Raw genomic sequence first — 21,878 nt, forward strand, 5'->3', positions numbered from 1 at the left:
AATTTAACAAAAACTACACAGGAATATAAACGTGAAAATATTTATATTATTGTGCTAGAATTTGTAGTTATCAGTCTTTATACACTTTTATATTATATTTTCAGTTTTTAATATTCTATTACATTAAAATAGTTAAGAAAATATGGTGAGAGCTTATACTAATAATGTGACAAATCATGATGTGCTTAGATTTCTATACAAACAATGGTGACTGGACTAGCACTTAGTACTTCTCATTCTTCATTGGCCATTAGAATCACACAGGGAACTCATTGAACATGTTTATTGCTGGGTTCTATCCATTTTCAGAGGCTTTTACTTGTTAGAACTCATGAAGCCCAGGAGTCTGTGTATTTAGAAGAAATAATAAACATAATAGTCTCATTCTTTTCTATCTACGAAATCTATGGCATTTTATATTTTGATATGGTTCTTACCACATCAATAATTCTCTATAATTATTGAAGTTTAATTTTTATCTCTTCTACTTTATTTCCCAGCCTGAAGTGGAGTGGATTCATAAGCTGCTTTAAAGAACAACTGAGCCCTTGATTTCGCAGAATGGCCTTACCACAGATAGCACTAGCTACTACTCTAACATGAGCATACCTACTTCTGTGGAACTGTAATAAATAAAAACAAGTCTTCCATGAGTACCAGGAGCTACTTTTTTGCATATAATTTATCAAGATGCAATCATAGTTTTTATATCTCTGGTGTTGGTAGGGCAGCACATCATAATAACTGCATGTCATCTAGCAAAATCATTCAGTTCATGGCCAGAATGTGAAATAGGGAGATAGAGGGGTTAGAATCCTAATATCCCCTCAATGGGACTCTTGTAGTGACTGGAATATCTCCTATAACACCAAACTTTTAAAAATATGTACCACTTTTCAATAGTACCAAGATAAAAATTAAGTGTTTATCACATGAGACTTTTGGGGACACTTGATATTCAAACTATAGAATACAAAATCTGGACCCAAAAGTCTTATTTTCATCTTTTTATTGTAAATGTATTTGTTCCATCTCCAAGAGTCTCCAAAATTTTCACTATTCTAGCATTGTTCAAAAGTAAAAGTCTAAAGTTTCCTCTGAGATTTAAGCATATAATTTATACAGGAGAAAATAAATACAAGAAATAAATCATGAACTGTACCTGTACCTGCTTGAAACACAACTTTTGTAATACACTTTAAGAAATCCAAAAGAGTCAGGTATAGTGGCAAATGCCTGCAATCCCAGCACTCAGGAGGCTGAGGCAGGAGGATTGCCACAATTTTGAGGCCAGTCTATGCTACATAGTGACTTCAATGCTAGCTTGGACTATATAGTGGGACCTTGTCTCAAAAAACCAAACGAAAGAAAAACATACAAAAGAATGTTATATACTTCCAAGATAAAATGCCACAGGGTAAATATTCCTATTCCAAAATCTGGAAATAAGAAAATTAGAAAGGAGTGATTTGACAAGTCCAATTTTGAAACCCAGCAAGCAAATATGAAATTTTATTGCTTTGTATCCAGTACCCAGAATACACTATGGCAGAATGTGGACTCTCAAGGGGCTGGGAAGTTATAGCCATAATGTCTTTCTCTTGGACCTCCTCTGCATGCTGTTTGAAACTTCCCCCACCAGACATTACATGTTTCTGTCATTTCTTTCCAGTATCTCAGTCACAGCACTGGCTTGACTCTCACAGCCCCATACATTGACCACTTAGAGTCTCCTTGTGGGAACACATACCTTACCACACACTACTGGCCTTCCATTCTTTCCTTTGAAATCTTAGTGGAAGAACTCATGACCCCATAACTCTTACAATCTGCATGTCTGTAAAACAAGCATTGCATGAACAATGTCACAGTCTGTCACCAGCATGAACTATACCTGTGCCTGTTTAAGACACAGCTGCAGTAGTGTTTCAGTGCCTAACTGGCTTAAGCAGTGCATCTCTGGGCTATCAAAATATATCTATCCTGGAAAATTTACTGTTGAAATACAGTGATAGTGCCTATACTTATCAGGGGACACTCAACCCCCCAACCACCTGACTGAGGGTACAGCAAGGATAAAGAATAAGACAAGACAAAGGTTTGATGCTTTAACAAGGGTATGGGACAGTCAGAGCTTTTATCAGGCTAAGACCCTGAGACTCTGGATTTGCCTCGATTGATTATGCAACATTGCAAGGGATGTAAAGGCAGATGCAAAATACAGCAAGGCTAAGACTCTGATGTGAGATAAGCTTGTAAAAAGAGGAATAATGCATTCCTGAGAAAGGCAGGTTATGCTTAATGTGTAACTTGTGTTTTCTTTAGCTAACATTTGTCTTTGAAGAATGGCTGCATAAGCCATAAAATCCTCAGGTGCAGTTATCTTGCTATCAGAGGTTTCATAGTGTCACTGGCCATTGAGACCTCAACTGACCATTGGCATAGGGAGTTCTGTTTCCACATACCAGCCAAAGACTCATCTAGCAAATTGTGTAGGCTTAGTGATAGAGAAAATTTAAACTATAGGTTAAGTTATTAAGGTAGCTGAAGTAGAATAAGTAATCCATTCCTTTAAGATTTACCTTTCCCATAACTCTTATTGTTTAAGGTGATGGCTAACTGAACCTTTGACCCCTGTAACCTAACTGTAGATAACATTTAACCTGGAGAAAAGCAAAGTAGAAATATTTGAGTAGTTTACAATGTATGTGTTTTAGGTGCCATCTGTTTGTTATATGTCTGTGACTATAACCATCAACAGGAACTAGTTGTAAAAGAAAAATAGAAATTTTACTGACTAAGACCACCAGAAATGAGGTAATGGCTAAAAGAAGATACACAAGGAAATGTTAAAACAAAGGACGGGGTGGACATTGATCACACGAGTTTCTGGCAGTCCCCTTCGCTAGTGAGTAAAGGCTTTGTTTTTTTACCCAACTTCTGTGTCCCCATACATTTCTTTCTGTGATTCCAGAACATTTGGTTCCCTTACCAGGAATTGGGAAAGAAGCGGCCCTTTGGGGCATCAGCACGAACTGCACTGGAGGGAGCAGCTCTTTGTCTCCTCTAGAGGAAAGGCTTGCCCCTGGGACTAATTTCCTAGGCTCCTCAGCAGGACACAGAGATCCACTCATCAGATGCAGATCACCCAAACCCAAGACAGAAAATGACAGAAGGAGGGCTGCTGCTGTTGGTGTCTCATCTGTCTCTTTCCTTTGCTGGGTGAGAAACCCCGGGAAACCCCTTAGTAGTTAACTTTTGGATTTGTTTTGGTTTCACTTTGTGAATTTGTATTTTGTAACTTTGGGCAAATACAGTGCAGGGGCCTGATCACCCCTTGTGCTTTGCCATTTAGGAAGATAGCTCCTCCCATTTGTTTTGGTTCACTTTGTGAACTTTGGGCAAAAAAAGTGCAAGGGCCCTCCCATTTGGGGAGGTAGCTTCTTTCATTTGTTTTGGTTATAGTTAGGGGGTAACCAGGAGGGAAAACTTCTGAATAAATGTGTGAATGAAAGGGTTCTGGATTGGAAAGTGAGTGGAACAAGCTGCTGAACAAGACAAAGGGAGGAATGATAGAGTCCTCTCTGAGTCGCAGAATTTGTGTGGTTGGGTTTAACAAAGGCACAATTGTGAGCTTCAGCCACAGCCCACCTTAGCCTGAACAGACCTTAAAGTGGCCAAGAGGCCCGCAGGCAAGTGAGTGATCCCCACCTTTGTTTGTCTTGCATCTCCGTACAAGGGTACCCATATACGCACCAACAATCTGATCAGCCGATCGTGGGGACAGAAACATCCCATCCTACTGTTTTGGAATGCATGCTTAAGAATTTTAAGGGGCCAGGGGTTTAGCTCAGTGGTTCCGTCACTTGCCTTGCAAGCGCAAGGACCCGAGTTCTATCCCTGGTACAAAAAAAAAAAAAAAGAATTTTAAGAAAGGTTTTACTGGAAATTATGGTATTAAGATGAAACTCCAAAAATTTAGAGCCTTTTATGAGTTAGAATGGTCCACGCTTTGCCCAGCTATACCAACTGAGAGATCCCTAGATGAGGGTCTCATCTGGTCCACCTGGCTAACAGTCACCACCCCTGGACAGGAACATGCAGATCAATTTCCCTATATTGATTTATGGCTCAAATTGTACCACAGAATGCCTCCTTAGCTTCATATGTGCTCCCTGGAAGAGAAAAACAATATCCTGGTCCTGCATCAGAAAGACGATGATGCTGGAAAGAAACTGGTCCTTTCAGATCTGAACCGAGAGAATTTAGACTTTCCCCATCCTTTTGTGTTGCTAAATTCACAGGTGCAGAGGAGGTGGGGACAAAAGCATGAGAACTGCTTGACTTTAGTGCACCTAAGGGTGCATGCTGTGGTCAGACTCAGAGAGGATCAAATGGGGCATGCACTCAAATTGGAAAAAAAACTGAAAAGAGAGAATAAGCAATGGATTAAAAACAGTTAAGAAAGCTCTGAAGGGCATAAAACAAAGCCAGAGAAAGTAAGAAATTTTACAAGAGAAATCAAGCTACAAATTTTAGATAATTGATAACTGTATCTGTGTTTCAGTTTGAATTGATGGTTAATTGGTGTGCTTAAAATATTTCTTGTACATTGCAAATTATTTAATAGTAATTATAGGGTTAACTTGCTCTTTTCTGTACTTTGTTGATAAAAAAACTCAAGGTCACTACTGTTCTATTGGCAGCCAAACAAATTTAAAGTGTAACACTCTGAGAACAAAAAAGGGACACTTTAAAATTTTAACAGCTAAAGACAAGTTTGTGTCAAAAGGTCTATAGTAAGTGAGATAAAAAATATTAAAAAGGTATAAGTAAAAGAAATGCAATTTTGATATAAGAAATTCTGTATGCTTATCGTGTTAGAAAGAAAAAAAATATACAAGACCAGAAGGTTTAGGTATGTCAAAAGATGTGCAAAAATTATTAAGAAAATATATATGTTTGTTTGTTGGTTTCAAGTTTGTTATGAAAAGTTTAAATATGTTTACATTGGTTGTCATCAAAGGGTTAAATTCTAAGTATGTTACTAATATGTGTACATCAGTCATCAGACCAAGATGCAGTATTTGAGATTTGACTTAAAGGACAAAAGGAGGCTTGGCCCAGAGAAAAAAAGTCATTTATTCTCTGCCAGGACCACTCCAAAATGCTTCAATTATTTGATTCCATCTTTGCTACCAATTGTCCTAATTGAGAGGACTGTAAAAAACTTTGTAGAACTTTGTTAACCCCTAAAGAAATGCAGAGACTTTTAGGGGAAATTAAAAAGATTAATGCCATTAGAATGCCAGGAGATATGCAGAATCCAGATGCTTGGCATGAACAGCAATTCCCTGTAAATGTGCAGCCTGATTGGGATCCCAATAATCAAGCAGGACAGGAAAACTTGAGAAATTATTGGACAGCCCTTTTAGCAGGAATACAGGCTGCCAATAAAAGACCTACTAATCTGATTAAAGTGTCAGAGACCCAGCAGGAGCCGAATGAGAGCCCTGAGAAATTTTATGAGTGGCTTTGCGAGGTCTGCAGAATGTACACACCATTTGACCCAGCAGTTCCAGCAAACCGTCAGCTAATTAATAGAACTTTTGTAACCCAGTCAGCACCAGACATTAGAAGGAAAGTCCAAAGGCAGGAGACTTGGGAAGGCATGAATATAATGTAATTGTTGCAATTAGTTAGGAACATATATGTGAATAGAGAGACTGTGAAAGAGAAAGAGAGAGCCAGGAAGGAAGATGAGAGGGGAGTTTTACACAATACTGGGCTTAAGAGCAGTGGCACATGCTGCTAGACCCAGGTACTCAGGAGGCTCAGGCAGGAAAATCATAAATTCAAGACAAGGCAACTTGTCTCAAAAAACAAAACAAAACTACATAGATTTACAATGTATTAAGGATTATAGGTATTCTAAGTCATCTAGAATATATAGGATATGACATTTTATAAGAAGGATTTGAGCATCTGTGTGTTTGGATATCTGCATGGGTTGGAGAATCAATCCCCCACAGATACTGAGGAAAAATTGCACAAGCTAGTTGATAAGAAATAGGCTTTGCTCTTGTGAATATATTTGTTCATTGATTATCTTCAGGATTTATGAATTTAAGCAAGTTGATATCACTATGCTTCAATTTTTTCATTTTCAAAATGAAAAGTAATAAAACCATAAGAAATTATGCGGGGTGAAGAAGACAGTACATGTAAACTCTTAGCATAGGACCTGGGACATAGTAAATCTTTCAATATACACTAGTAGTTATTCTTATGTTTCCAAACTAGCTATTGATATTAGCCCTCACCTCCTCAGATTTCTGTGCCAATCTTGGACTATACTGTTTTGACTCTGAGTTCCGGCTCTACAGAACATTTTTCCCATTCATGTCTTAGCTCCATTATTCTGATTCACACTACCTCATCTGTGGAACTCAACGGTTTTTCCTTCATTTCCAGTCACATTCTGCCTCTTAAGAAACTAACACAATGATTTTTGATGTGTACTAAATTTTCACTAAAGATTCAGAGGGAGGAACTGCATTACCGACCTAGGGTAGACAACGTGCACCACAGTGGGCTCCCTTTACCCAGGCTTCCAGTTACCCACAGTCAACCACACTCCAGACATGAAAACTCCCATATGAAAAAAATCTGTAAATTTTAATTTGCTGGACATTCTGAATAGCATGATGAAATCTTACACTGCTCCATCTGAAGCCTGAATCAGCCATTGGTCCTGTGTGTCCAAGCTGAATACCTCACTTGCCCATTAGTCTCTTCATGGCCATCTAGTTTATCAGATCAAATGTGGTGGCGTCACAGTGCTTGTGTCCAGGATAAGGTACTGTCCACCAGGGGACCACAGTGCTTGTATGTCAGATGTGCTACTATCCATGGTTTCAGCCATGCGTGGGCAAGGATATGTCTTGGAACGTCCCTCTTTCAGGCAGGGGAGAATGCTATGTCACATAACACTTCCTTCTGAAGAATTTAGCTATTTCACTGGCTCTACCCTCACAGCTCTTGCTCAGCCTCCTTCATTTGCTGTCACAATAACCAAAACAGTGGCAGCTGCTCCTCCTATTGCTGAAGAGACTGGAGAAAGCACTGCCTCTCTCTAACCACTACCACCCAATTCAGTATTTCTGCGAGGGAAAGGAGCAGTGTTCAGATATGTATTTCTCCACTTCTTCCCTATAAGGCCATCTTCTGTCAGTTTTCCAGATACATTTTTTCTTTTAATAATGTTATTAGTGAACATTGTAATGATGGATGCTTTATGCTTAATAAGATGTACAAAGATGCTATTGAGTGATGTCTTCATTTGGTCAAGACCTTCACTCCCACCCTAGGCCTTGCTGTCTGCACTGACTGTCACATTGCATAGCTCATGAGCGATAACTTAAAAAGGAGCTGGATTTGCATGAGATACAAGAAAACTTCTTGCAAAGCCCAGCCATAATTTTGACTCAGATAAACCACCTCTCAAAGAGCTAATTTTTCTTCCACCTCAGGAATAACACAGTGTCTTACAATTACATAGTATTCATAAATTATCCCAGTGTTTTTAAGTTACCTCTATTTGAAATAAAAAATGTGTTGTTATTTTGGGATAAGAAATTAATGTCTTTGTCTCTGTGCCACTAAAAATGAGGCAATCTTGTGTTCATGCAGACCTGAAGAGCTGGTTTCTATAAAGGTGAATCCCTGAACTTACATTAAATGAAAAGTTAGGAATCTGGAGTAGGCCTTCTGTTTTAAAGGGACACTTCTTTGCAATTTTGCCTGTAACTCAAAATGCTTGGGATCTTTCCACTAGAAGCTTTTAATATAAGCTATTTAAGAGAAAGAATGAAGCCCACTCTTGCCTTCTAATATATGACGTCAACTTCCTGATTAAATTGTCCTTTGTGACAAGTAGTCAGAAATGTTGGCATGAACCCAGTCAAAGTGATGTGACTTTACATTGGGCTTTTTGGTTGCCACTTTGATGGAGAATAACAGATGGTTTCACTCTGGAATCTTGCTTTGTATCTCAAATCTGTCATCCTTTAGACTGAGTTAAATACATAATAGCTCTAGCTTCAGTTTTATTCCTTTTTCAATTTACATTTGAGGCTTGGACATGTGAATTCATAAATCTGCTTCAATTTAGAAATAGAATAAGTTTTTGAATGGTGAGACAAAGGACTAAAATCTTAACCCAATTTTCAAACTTTACTATATTAAGAAATAATCTTAACTCTAAAATAAATTAGCATTGAAATTCTTTGACTTCTGAGTAACATTTGCCTTTTTATGAAGCACTTGCTATTAATAAGCTAACATTTCAACTCTAATTCATTGCACAATAATTGTAATGTAGTAGTCATTATTATTTTTGTCTTCCCAGAATCCTACTCCATTTCCTGGACAAATTTGCATTCTCCTTGAGAAACTGTCCCTGCTTCTCTCTCAGCCCAGGTGGCTGGGGTAGGAGCGTGCCTCCTAGTGCCAGCACTGGGTGTATGATGAGACTGGCCCAGTCTGACTACTGTGTCTCTCTCAGCGCTGGGCACAGCCAAGTGATGGAGAAGAAAACAGCCTAAATTACTTTGAGCCTGGATCCACCTGGTCCAGAATCCAGTCTCCCTTGGAGTCCCTAATAATGTAAGTCTATGTCAGCTTGAGTTAGTTTTCCTATTACAATAGACACACTCCTGACTGTAACAAATGGCTTCAGAATATATTTATTTGGCAGTATCTCAAGAAAGATTTCCTTTTAGTTTATTTCTACTTTGCTGCTAAGTTCTTGAAGCTGGGCATAAGTCACTTACAGTGGTCATTTCAAAGGTAACCCCAAAAACGCACATTTGAGGGCCCATTGTTTCCAGTTCTGGGTTGGTAGCTCTTACTCACACATTACCGTTAGGAATCCTATTTGTAAGCCAAAGTCTCTGTTATCAGAACTGTTTCTGTGATCGGGGTGTGCATTAACTTAACGTGTTTGTTACTTTGCTAAAATTTTCATGGGTCTGCACTAACATCTCAAAAGAGGGAGAAGGAGGCTAGGGATGTAGCTCAGTGGTTCCACAGCCTGCCTCGCAAGCACAAGGACCTGAGTTCGATCCCCAGTACCAATAAAAAAAAGAAAGAGAAGGAAAGATAACAGTCTGAGATGGGTCTCCTGGGTGGGGAAAGTACCCTGGTCCACCTGGGCTGCTCCACACTTTACTGACTCCCTTCTTCCTCTTCTTAATTTTACATAGGAATTTATTTTTATGTAAGTCATTTTGCCTGCTAAGATATATTATTTGATCGGCTGTTGGCTATAGGTAGGAAAATGCAATTCAATTTATTTAAACAATAAGAAAAAAGTGTCATTTTACATACACAAGAAGCCTAAGTAATAGGGGATTCATGGCTAGTTAATTAAAAAACTGATGGATTCCTTCTCTTTTTACACTTTAAAGTTTTCAGCCAAGTGTCCTTATATTTGACAAGATGACTGCAGCAATGCCAGGCACCAAGGCATAGATGACAATGTCTAGGGAGAAAAAAGCTGTTTCTTCTTGTGTGTCCCTTTTCATTAAGGATAAAATCGGGCCCACTGAGCAGAATGTAGCATATGTTCTAAGCCAGGTACTGCCAGAGGGAGTGAGGATGCACTATTGGCTTCAGCCACCTACTGGAATTAGGACAGGACCAGCACCCTCCAACAGGACAGAAAGAATATCTGAGGTGACCGAGGGCTTTGCCCACAGTCAGGTTCATAGGTGTTGGTCTAGGGCAGCCTTGGAAGGGCCTCATTCTTACTTTCATGCTCTGCTGTCATGAAATTTTTAATAAATTTTGACCAAGGGGCCCTGGAAGTTATGTAAATTGTCTGGATTCCTGCATGTGAAATAAGTATGCCAGGGCCTTAATGAAGTGCCTTCTTCACTCTTGGAGGAATGTGAAATAAAATTTTGCTGTGCAAGGGTGAAGCAAAAGCAACTGAGAGAAGGTGGAAGATAGTAGCTACCAGTATAAAGAGGAAGCTGTCATTGTAGATGTGGGCAGTCAGAGAGCAGAGGGATGGAAGACAGAATGTGGGAAGCAGAAAATGACAAGAAAGAAATAGGATGAGCCAAAGCAAGGCAACAGCTCATTTTCAGGGAGTTTATCACCAAAGGACACTGAGTTGTATGGTGAAATGTGATTTACCTTATAGCAGTATAATGATCTTTGTTTACTTACAGTCTTCTTGGTTTCATTTTTAATCTCCTTTCTTCTTCTCCTTCTCCTTCTTCTTCTCTCTCCTCCCCCTTTCATGCTATTTTTCCCCTTTTAGGCAAAGGTATCTATCAAAGACCTTGAGCCAAATCATAACAAAGCATAATACCAGGAGGCAGCACACTTGTAAGTGGTCCTGCTCACGTGGGTGACCCCCAATCACCCCACTTTCAGAAGCAGGCATGCATAGTAACCCAGGTCTGTGATGATGGCCCAGTCTCTTAGGCTCTGTGGTTATACTTTCTTACATCTTCTCATCCATCTCTTAAATAATATTTAATTCCAAGATATTTGCCCTAACAATTGGAAAGAGGTGTTCACTATTTCTGGAGTTCAAAAATGGATAGGCTATAAGTTTGGAGCTGCTGGATGACATTTTCTCATGCCTTGGGCTGAGCCTAAGGAATAAGGTGCTCAGAAAGCAGAGCTGAGATATGAACAGAGACAGTTTCCTAATGACAGTGTTTGGGCATTCCAGGCCAGGTGAACCTGAACTCTCACCCAGACTTGTGATTATGAGGACCAAGAAATTTCCTGCTTTATGGAATCTAGTCATTTTTAATTTAAAGAGATCTGACAGATGTATACCACTGCTACTACTAGAAAATAAAAATTGTTAGCCCATTTTTAGGAAAAGATAGGTTTTCAAGGAAATTTGTCAGCTGGTCAACTCTTTAATATTTGGCAAAATAAAGAACAATAAACTTTACCTACCCTTGGGTATGTGGGCTCAGAATTAATCAGACCCAGTGGATTCAACCAGTCAGAATCAAACAAGTTGTGGTTATCAGCTCCTGGGAAGAGAGGACTGTTTGTCTTCCCAAGATAGCTGAACTCAGGAAGACAGGGCAATTGAAATCAATATGGCAATCAATTTTTGTAAAATAAGGCATGCATAAAGATGGTTTGTTCCTTGAGTTTAGGACTCACACACTTGAAATACTGAGATCTGGGATTTTGTGATATTTGCATAATGGCTATAATATATAAATGTACTTAAATATAAATATAAACACAGATCAATTGAAAAATGACTATAACTCAAATCGTTAGCTTATATACATAACAGAAATGACTTCAAGCAGTGCAGAAGATGAAAAGGGAGGAGATTTTTAATCAGATTATGCAAAAAGAGTATTTAGATGAAGAAGCAATTTCAGAAAACTTATTTTCTCCCATAGAATGCATACAGCTCTCCATTTCCCTTGCCTTTGAGGACCATTAGCCTCATCCCATAGAAATATAAACAAAAGTAAGACATACATAAAAAGTTGTCATTAATTATCACTGTTATGGCTTGTATCTCGATATCCCCCCACAGCCTCATGCAGTCATAGGTGGGGCTTTCCAGAGGTGGATGGATCTAGGGTGTGTTCTGTGGAGATGCTGGGACTGATTCATGGTGCAATGCTATGATTAAGGCTGCCCAATCCTGGGTGTGAGTGTTAACTGCTCTAAGGGTGGATGCAATGTAAGAAACAGAAAAAGGGCAACTGCTTGTTGCTTGTATCTTGCTGCTTGCTGCCTTGGTGTCTTCTGCCTGCCGTGAACTGTTTCTCCTCTGCTATGGCACCCTGCCTTGAAGCCAGCTGATTACAGACTGAAACCTCTAAGAACTGTGAGCCAAAATATACCTTTACTCCTCTAATTTGGGGTATTGCGTATTTTGACTCAGCAACAAGAAAGGAAAGTAAGGCCATCACTTAGGCTAAAATAATTTTTTTCATAGGTAAATTTCTCAAAAGTTTATTGCCAGGCCTGTAATCCCAGCACTTTGGGAGTCTGAGGCAAAAGGATCACAAATTCCAGCCCAGACTGGACAACCTAGTGACTTAGTGAGACCATATCTCAACATTTAAAAACATCTTAACAAGAGCTTGGAATGTAGCTCAGTTTGAAGGCCCTGGATTCAATTACCAGTACTACTTGCCTCCCCGCCCCAAATACACACTACATTGTCCATCACCATTTCTTCACTTTACTGCTCCACCCATCGGACTATAAAGGAGAACTGGGAGACCCTATCACATCTCTAAGAAATCCCCCACCCCACCCCACATTGGAATCTGCCTCTCTTACTACCTCATCCCAACCTGACATCCTTGGTCTGCAGCTCCAGCTTGGACTTTTGGAGCTTGGCTTCTCCAGAGATTGAAATTTGGCTTTACTTAAATGACTATTTCAATGGCTTCCCCCTTTCACCTTCTCTACATGCCTGGCTCTTTTTATGCTTTGAGATGAAAATTCTTCCCTGAACTTTAGTGCTAAGGAACCTTCTAGACAACACAAAAGCTAGATGAAGTGAGTCAGGGAATGTCTGGAGTCCTGGCAGGGGGTGAGGGTGGGAGGAGGTAATAGAAAAGGGAGTTTGAATCTCACTTCTAATTCATTCCTCCAACACCCTGCCAAAAACAACCGTGGCCTTGTATTTGTCAAATTCAGTGAAAACCTTTCAGAACTTAATTACACTGGACTTCCCTATATCGTCAGCTCTTGTTGATGATTTCTCTTTCCTGAAACATTCTTTTTTGGCACATTTCCCTCCTAGACCTTTTAAAACATACTTTCTCCTTCATATCTTTCTTTCCTTCCAGTCATTCTTTCCTTCTCACTCTCCCATGGTTCTGCTTTCACTCCTCTTTTCTTTCCACTTCACAGATCTTCCTAGTGATCTCAACCATTCCCAGGGCTGTGACCCATACCCACATTGCCCCAAGACATTCAAACTTGTTCCTGCTCTGTTCTCTCTCCTGAGTTCCAGGCCTATGTATCCAGTACCTATGTGGAACAACTGCACCTGGATATTCATAGGTTTTCCTTCTAGATGTCTTAGTTGAAACTCAACATCTTTACTTCCTTTACACTTTCACCAGCACTTCCTTTGCCAGCAAGCTACCTTTCATCTTGCATTCCCTATATTAATAAGTGACACCAAAATTTATCATGAGTGCAGTTCAGAAACCTGTAAGTCTCACAGAAATCCATGTCATATCAACAACTTCCCAAGTAATTCCTCATCTCTTCCCCCAAATCAGACTCTTACATCTTTCTTGCCTTTACTACTGCAGTAACTCTATAGTGGGATTCTGTGTCTCTAATCAAATTTCCTTCCAACTCATTATCCAGATGGCCCTCAGAGTCCTTAACAAAATAAAATCTTATCAAATCACTCCCTTCCTACAAACCAGCTGACGGCATTCCCATTAATGAGAAAAAAAAAAAAATCAGAAAAGTCCAGCATCATCTTTTTGTGTATGTGGAGCTGGGATCAAATGCAGGCAAGCCAAGCAAGCATTCTAACACTGAGCTACATCCCCAGCCCCAGCACCATCTTTGCTTCCTTTTCCCATATCTTCTTGAAAACCTTCTCACTTTGATATGACTAGTCTCACTAGTCTTACATTTCTAGTTCCATTTTTTAGTCAAGACATTAAAACTACATGGCCATAAAAATTGAGATTTGTGTTTATCAATCATGGAATTCCATTGACTTTTTATAAACTAATACACACATTGCCATATATTGATGGCATGAAGGAAAACCCACAGAATATCCCCAGTGGGATTCTGAATTATAAGAATGTTGGTCAGATTAGTAACTTGTTATTTCATATAATTTTCTGCACAATTTAGACCTTTGTACCTATAAAACTTCATCTCTCACTCTCCCTCTTCACTCTATACTTTTCAAAATAATTCTCTTCAGAGTTTTTTTAAAAATACAAAGTCCCCTTAGTGAACTAACTATGAGTTAATTTATAAAAATTGAGTATGCATAAAATTTGGGGGAGGAACACAAAGCTGGATATACTATACAAATATGTATTAACCTTTAAATTCCTCTTTGCAAATGCCTATATGTTCTGTGACTGTAAAAGATTTATTTATGATTAATTTACTGAAGTCACTAAAACATATTTAAAGATAATAAAGTATTTGTCTATTGGAAAGCAATTAAAGAGAGCTTGAGGTGATCTTCCTGGAGGAAGGAGCTTCCTGGGCTCTCTTTGAAGAGGAAATCCTTGTCTGATCTCCCCTAGAGGTGTCTTTCATGTCTGATTCAGTGAGAAGCAGTTCTTAAGACAAAGCTGCTATCATGTCTAATATGACCCATACTCTTCTGAGATTCTGAATTGCAAGAAGACAGGTGATATAGAAATTTTCAGCTACCAAATGGTAAACCAAAAGGTATCTCCGTCTATAATGAGCCATTCACAATTAGACATGTTTACAGCTCAATCCTTTCACTGACACTGAATAGAATGCATAATGCAGCAGTTTCATCAAGAGATTGTATTGGAAGAAATTACACGCCAAAAAACCCTGAACCCTGGTAAATGGAGTAATGGCTCCACTGGGGGGGAAAAGTCTCTAGAATTATAATAAATGATGAAAGATTGAGGTATTTGGCAAATGAGTACATATGTAAATTTTAAAAGATATTCAAACTAAGTTATCTTGTTTTAAAATTTGAAGGGAGCCTGTTAAAACATAGAAATAATGTACCTTATATGCAGTTAATTTTGGCAATTAAATTATAAAGTCTGATCTAATATCCCTTCACCTTTCTTGTATTAAGATGACTTTTTTTTTCAGTACTAGGAGTCAAACTCAGGACCTTGTGCTTGCCAGGCAGGTGCAGCACAACTGAGCTAAATCCTCAGCCCTAAGATGACATTATTTTCTTGGTGCCAGGGTTCAAACTCAGGACCTTGTGTTTGCAAGGCAGGCAGCAGCACCACTGAGCTAAATCCCTGGCCTCCTAAGATGACTTTTTAATTTACTCTTTTAAAAAGAATATGCTTTGGGTGACTGGGTTGCTTTGTTCACAAAAACTGGCCTATATTCAATTTATGAGTTATTAAAATTGAATCAAAGCTGATGTATTTATAGTGACAAACTTGAATATGTTCATTAATTCAATTAAAATGATGTTTAATTTATAGTGAGAAATAAGAAAATATGGAGCTTACGTTCTACTAGAACTGAAAATGATAATAAAAATAAATAAGACAATTTTTGAAGATGGTAAGTGGCCTAAAGGAAATAATTAAGGTGATATGACATTACTAATAGTTGACATTTATTGTATACTTACTGCAGGCCAGCACTATTCTTTACACATAATCTGTAGGTACTGTTATTATCCCCATTGTACAGATGAGGAAACTGAGGTATGTGGAGGTCAAATAACTTTCCCAAATCACTCAGCTCTAAAGTAACAGAGAATTTGAAGTGACCTCCTGTGCATTTGAATCAGTTGTTGGGCTTAAAACAATTAAAATACTTAAACATCTTCCTAAATCATCTAAATAATAATAAGATAGTGTTTTAAAAGGCCAAAGGTGAAGGAAAAATGAGAACTCTGGAAGTAAATGGGTACACAAAGGGTAGTAGGCATAGAAACTACTTCTCCCTGAAGACATTTGTCACTTCTCTGGGTACATTCAGTGCTATTTTTTTGGTTCCTTGTTGAACAGGGAGAGGGCACACAGTGGAGAACCTAGTAGAAGACCCTCTTCTCAATAAGCTTTGAGGCACAACTGCAGGCTCAGGTTACACACTCAGGCCAGCCAGGAAACAGATGTCCAGAAGTGAAAATTAAAGCCTCTGATTTAATTGCCTCCTGTAGACTTAAACATGCTTTAAGGTGGAAGTATCTCTGAAGATGCCCAAAAGAAACAAACAAAAAATCTTTCTGGGTGTCAATGGGCCTAGAATTGCTTCCAGAAATAATTATTTTTTTGGCACCAGGGATCAAACTCAGGACTTGTGCCTGCGAGACACGCTGCAGAACCACTGAGCTAAATCCCTGGCCCCTCTACAAATAATTTTTTAAATACAATGTCCTGTATACATAGAGAAAACCAGGAACATAAGGAGAATAGACTTGAGTATGGACCAAGAGGAATAATAAACAAGAAGATTTACAAAGACGTCCAAACAGGCAGCAAGAGAGCTATGTTGAGCCAGGTAGGCCTAGAAAGTGGAGAGGCTGAGGCAGGAGGATGGTTTAAGCCTAGGAGTTCTTAAGGACATTTATAGGAAAATATTTTCTAAAAGCTAAATAGAGTTGAAAAAAGAATCTAAAATTAAAATATGGTAACTGAATTTGAAAAAAATTACTGAGTAAGTTTGATACAAAATTAAGCTAAAGGCTAAAGAAAGAATCAATAAACCTGAACATGCATTGGGAGAAATTATCCATAGTATTATATGGGGACACAGAAAGTTGAAAAATACATAGAAAAATGAAAATATTTGAAGGAAAATATGAGAAATTCTAATTGAACATAAATTGAATTGGTATTCTAAAAAGCAGAGGGGCATTATGTGACAATACAAAGGTTGAGAATTTTCTAAAACTAATGAAGGACATAAACCTATAGAGTCAAGAAACCCAATGAATCCCCCCAAAAATTTATCCCGAGACAAATCAGAATAAAACATCAGAAAATCAAAAACAATGAAATCTTAAAAAGCTTCGGGGTGAGGGGGACAGATTACCAAGCATAACAACCTGTTAGCTGATTTCACAGAAGTCAGAGAAAGGACAGTCTTCAATGTGCACAGGCCTGATATGTAGAGGCTAGTAGACAGTGGTAAGAAATATGCACTCCAATAAATCCAAAGCCATTAACAAGTTGTGACAGAAAGATGGTATAATTTGATTTAGGTTCTACAAAGATCACTCTGGCTGCTTTGTAAATGAGGAATTTAAGGGGGGAAATAATAGTGCCAAAAGCTATGGACATCGCTTACATAGTTTACTTGGGGAATATTAATACATAAATGGATATCAACCAGGAAAATGGATTTGTCTTGAGTGTTTCTTAATATTAGCATTCAAGGTATAAATAAAGTCACAAAACTAAGTCATCAAATCTGGAGATAATGTGCACTTATGAGTAAGGGAGTCTGGTGTAGCTGATAAAATTTGTACCCAAAAAGACTTCAACTTCTTGGTATAGTAGAATACATGGAACAAGGAAGTTAAGCATAGTATATACAGCAATGACAGGACTTAGTATAGCTTATTTTCAAAAGCAAGATGGTTGACTTTGACAGTAAGCCCAAGATGAGTGAACAGTAATTTTAATGTTGGGATCACTAATTACCCTCAGTGACAGTATCATAGTCCTTTTTACTACTTAAATAACAATTTAAATGTTAAGGTTATTTACTCGCACTTTACCAAGAAAATGGGGACATAGATGATGAGGGAGGGCATAAAATCATACCAGGTACTGTGAGTGTAGCTCAGTGGTAGAGTGGTTTCCTAGCATGCATGAGTGGTTGCCTAGCATTCATCCTTGGGTTTGATCCTCAGCATTATGAAAACAAAACAAAACACCATACCAAGTAACGAATTTTAGAAGTACTGGGAATATTTAACATTGATAACATTTGATCAACATTTGATGAACATTTCCTTTATTCCAGGGATTTTCATAGGTATAGGCATAAGAGGTAAAAAACAGATGGCACTGGGTCCATCCTCAAAGTATTCAAAGTTTCATTACAGTCTAAACAAGGATAGAAGATTCAGAATGACTAGGATAACTGTCTTCAAATAATTTCAGTGTATTATGTGGGAGAAAAAACAGGTATGATATCTAGGTAAGAATAATTACTTGTGAATAAAATATTTAACTTTTTAATATGACTATTTCTAAAAATTGTAATTTACCCATCATGGAATGGGATCTTTTATATTAGTGAGTTTTTCATCATTTCAGATTTTTAAACATAAGCTAGACAGGCACTTTGAGAAGATTCATCTTAAAATCTAAGGTTGAACTATTTTTTAAGGTTTTTCTCATTCTGAGAATCTAGGATTTATTGAATATTACTTATCTATCATTGGCTAACAAATTACCACAAGCTTAATGGCCTAAAACAATACCCATTTATTGCCTCACAGTTTCTTTGGTCAGCAATCAGGTATGGCTTAGCTCCATCCTCCACTTCCTTCCAGTTTGGCCAGGACTGCAGTTATATCTGTTCATTGCTGGAATTTCAGTTCCTCAAGGGCCATTGGACTGGGAGCCTCAGTTGGCTAAGCATGGCTGTTGGCTCAGAGCTCTCTCATTTCTGGGCCATGTGGACTTCTTCACCATGGCAACTTACTTTGTACAAGCTTGAGGAAAGGAGTCTGTTGTCAAGACAGAAGTCATTATCATCTGTAACCTAATGAAAGTGATATCTCATGAACTTTGCCCTATTCTATTAGTTAGAAACAAGTCACAGGTCTTGCCCACACTCAAGGTGAGGGGATTATAGAGGGACTTAAACATTAGCAGTAAGTGGAGATCGGAGGGGGTCCTGTCCGAGACTGCCTATCACATTAAGTTTTTAAAGATGTGTTTCACTGTGGAGATCAGTATGGAGACACCTCAAAGAACTAGGACTAGAGGTCCCATTTGACCCAGCTATTCCCCTGCTGGGTACCTTCCCCAAAGAATTAAAAGAATTATACCACAGTGATATATGTGCACCCATGTTTATAGCGGCACAGTTTGTAATAGCTAAAGCTTGGAAACAGCCCAAGTGCCCATCAACTGGAAACTGGATAAAGAAGATGTGTTTTTTTTATAAAATGGAGTACTACTCAGCCATAAAGAATGAGAAACTAGAGACATTTATTGCTGAATGGATGCATATTGAGGCCATACTCTTAAGTGAAATAAATAGGACACACTTGTGTAAATACCGAATAGTTTCTCTAGTGTGAGAAACTGAAAGTGTAAATAAGGATTAAAATGATTAAAATGAATAATTGATAATTTGAAATAGGAAAAGGTCCAAAGGTGGAGGGGTGGTGGGAGGGGAAGGGGAAAGGGAAGAAGGGAAAGGAAAAATTATGAGAAAGAAAGAGAAATGGAAATGAAATCTATGTAAATAGGGAAGGGCAGAGGGGGTAAAGGGTGCCCAGGTAATGGGGGAAAAAATAAGAATCAAGATGCATCATGTTCTGGTACAAGCACCCAATGATAAATGTAAATGTACTATACACCTAAAATGTACCAATGAAAGAATTAAAAAAAAGATGTGTTTGGAATCTTGAAGAGGTTAAAAAATTAGGTGACCAAAAGTGGGTCATCTAGTAAATAATAAAGGGATTGTGGCATAGAATTTAAAATCCCAGCCAGATTTTGATCATCTGCAACATAATATTCTTAGAGACAAAATCTATTATGTTGGAAATTTTACTCTGATGGAAAATTATAGCTCAAATACCAAAATCTAACAAATGTAGCACAAAATAGTAAATTACTAACCATTCATAAAGAGAGAAAATTTTAACACTGGCAAAGAGATTAGTCAATGTGTAAGAAGAATAACAAACACAATCAGATGAGGTTCTTTCTAGGAACATAATAAAGGATCAATATTAGAAAATATATAAAGGTTATCTATCACATGGCTCAGAAAAAGAACCCCAACCCATAATCTTGTCAATACATGCCACACACACACACACACACACACACACACACTATCACAATATTTGTTCCTGAATAAAATATCTCAACAAAATAGAAAAAAAAATAAATTAGAGATATTTATAGCTAAATGGACGCACATTGAGGCGATACTCAAGTGAAATAAATAGAACACACATGTAAATACCGAATAGTTTCTCTAGTGTGAGAAACTGAACATGTAAATAAGGACTAAGGAGTATAATAGATAATGTGAAATAGGAAGAAAAGGGGCAAAGGGAAAGGGGAAGTGGGAGAGGTAGGGGAAAGGAAAGAAGGGAATGGAATTAATACAAGAAAATGAAAAAATGGAAGCAAAATCTCTGTAAATAGGGAGGGATGGAGGGGTTGGAGGGAGGGCAGGGAAAGGGGGAAAAATAAGCACCAAGAGAGATTATGTAAAGGTTCAAATTTCCAATGATGAATGTCATTATTGTTGCAGCCAGTGAGAAAGAACCAACCAGAGACCGATATCAAATCCACACAGGAGTTTATTACTAGCTGGGACCCAAGCCGAGCATCTGACTCGAGCTCCCGACTGGGGGAGATTAACATATTTTATACACCTTTGAGGCCAGCAGTTTCTAGGCCCCTCTATGGGATAGAACTAGCAAAGTCCTGTCCTTAGAATATTTGTAAAACAATAGTTGATTAATTGTTGGTTCTGAGAGACTCTTTAAGGGGTGGAGGTTTCTAAGCTTCCTCCTTTTGAATTCATCTAAAGGGCAGGCAGGTGGGTTGTTCAGCAGCAATATGGAGTCTGTCTTGCTAACTAGGGTCCTTCAATTTTATCGTATACCTAAAATGCACCAATAAAATTAAATTTTAAAAAATACTTAAAAACATAAATACTTATAAATGTTTTAGTGTTAGATGAATTTTTAATTGAGTACATGACAGTTACAGTTAACAGCCTCCCTGTACCCATGCCTTTTTAACATGATTTTGCACCTCTTCCAGTCACTCAAGGGGTAAAGCCCACAACCCATGTCTTGAGCCTGGGCTGGCTTTATTGCTTGGTTTGGCCAACAGAAAGCAGCACATATGAACCTGTGCTAGTTTTAAGCCTGGACTCAGGAACCCTTGTGTGCTTCTAATTTCTCTCTTGGATCCCTGCCTCCACCATAAGCACAGCTCTGGCAAGCCTGCTGATGGATGAGAAATCACATGGAGGAGAGCCAAGAGGTCCCCACTGACAGCCAGCCAAGCCCTGGAAACAGCTAACTAGATGTCCAGTGGCTGCAGGCAGACACTTGCACCCAGGTCAGATCAGCCTTGACTGCCAAGTTGATTTGCTGTATCATGAGCTAAGTGAGTGGTTGTTACAAACCATTAAATTTTACAATGGTTCCTTATGCAATGATAACAAGGTGATGCAGCCATGGAGTCCATGAGCCTCCTCAGTTGGTTTTAGAAACAATAATTTCTGGTTCAGGTTACTTCTAATTCACTATTAAGTTCCTGAATGGTAACAAAGGGACAAAATGAAAATGATTATTTTCTATAGATAAGCGCTTTTGTTTTTGATTTTAAGATCAGGTTGAAGATACAGTGATACTGCTATTTTCATGGTGAACATCTTTCTACTATCTTGATGCATTTAAAAAATGATTGTCAGGTCGGTGATTTAGCTCAGTAGCACCGTGCTTACTTTGCAGGCTCAAGAGCCTGAGTTTGATCCCCAGTACCAAAAAAAAAAAAAAAAGATGATTGTCAGCTGGGTGTGGTGAATATACCTATAATCCCAGTACTCTGGAGGCTGAGGTGAGAAGACTCCTGAAGCCCAGGAGTTCAAGGCCATCTTGGGCAATATAAAGAGATCCTGTCTCAAAAACTGAGTACAATAATTGTGAATGAAAATTGTAACTAATTTATGTCTTTTTTTTTTCCTTATTTGCATCCTGAAATATAAATTCATGATAACTACTTAGGCTTATTATTGTTATGTGCTATTATTATTATTGTTATTATTATTATTATTTTGCTTTTGCCAACATACTTGCTATAGGCTATGGCACTTTAAGTCACAGTGAGACATTTCTAGAGGCACAATCTTACCTTCACTTTTTGCTTCAAAATCCATGCGCTTCCAACATCTTCTTATAGCAGTAGATCATGTTT

At 38.3% G+C, this 21,878-nt stretch overlaps 1 protein-coding gene across 1 annotated transcript in view; it reads left to right on the plus strand.

Moving 5' to 3' along the window:
- The first annotated feature begins 3,001 nt into the window (after positions 1-3,001).
- Positions 3,002-21,878, plus strand: part of LOC110347438 (uncharacterized) — a 64,814-nt gene continuing 45,937 nt past the window's right edge. The window contains exon 1 of the mRNA XM_087210558.1: positions 3,002-3,222. The gene's annotated coding sequence lies outside the window, so the exon portion shown is untranslated. The remainder of the gene's footprint in view (positions 3,223-21,878) is intronic.

Source organism: Heterocephalus glaber, unplaced genomic scaffold (assembly GCF_053883595.1).
Source record: "Heterocephalus glaber isolate CG9 unplaced genomic scaffold, H.glaber_assembly_v1.0 deba00001146, whole genome shotgun sequence".
NCBI lineage: Eukaryota > Metazoa > Chordata > Mammalia > Rodentia > Bathyergidae > Heterocephalus > Heterocephalus glaber.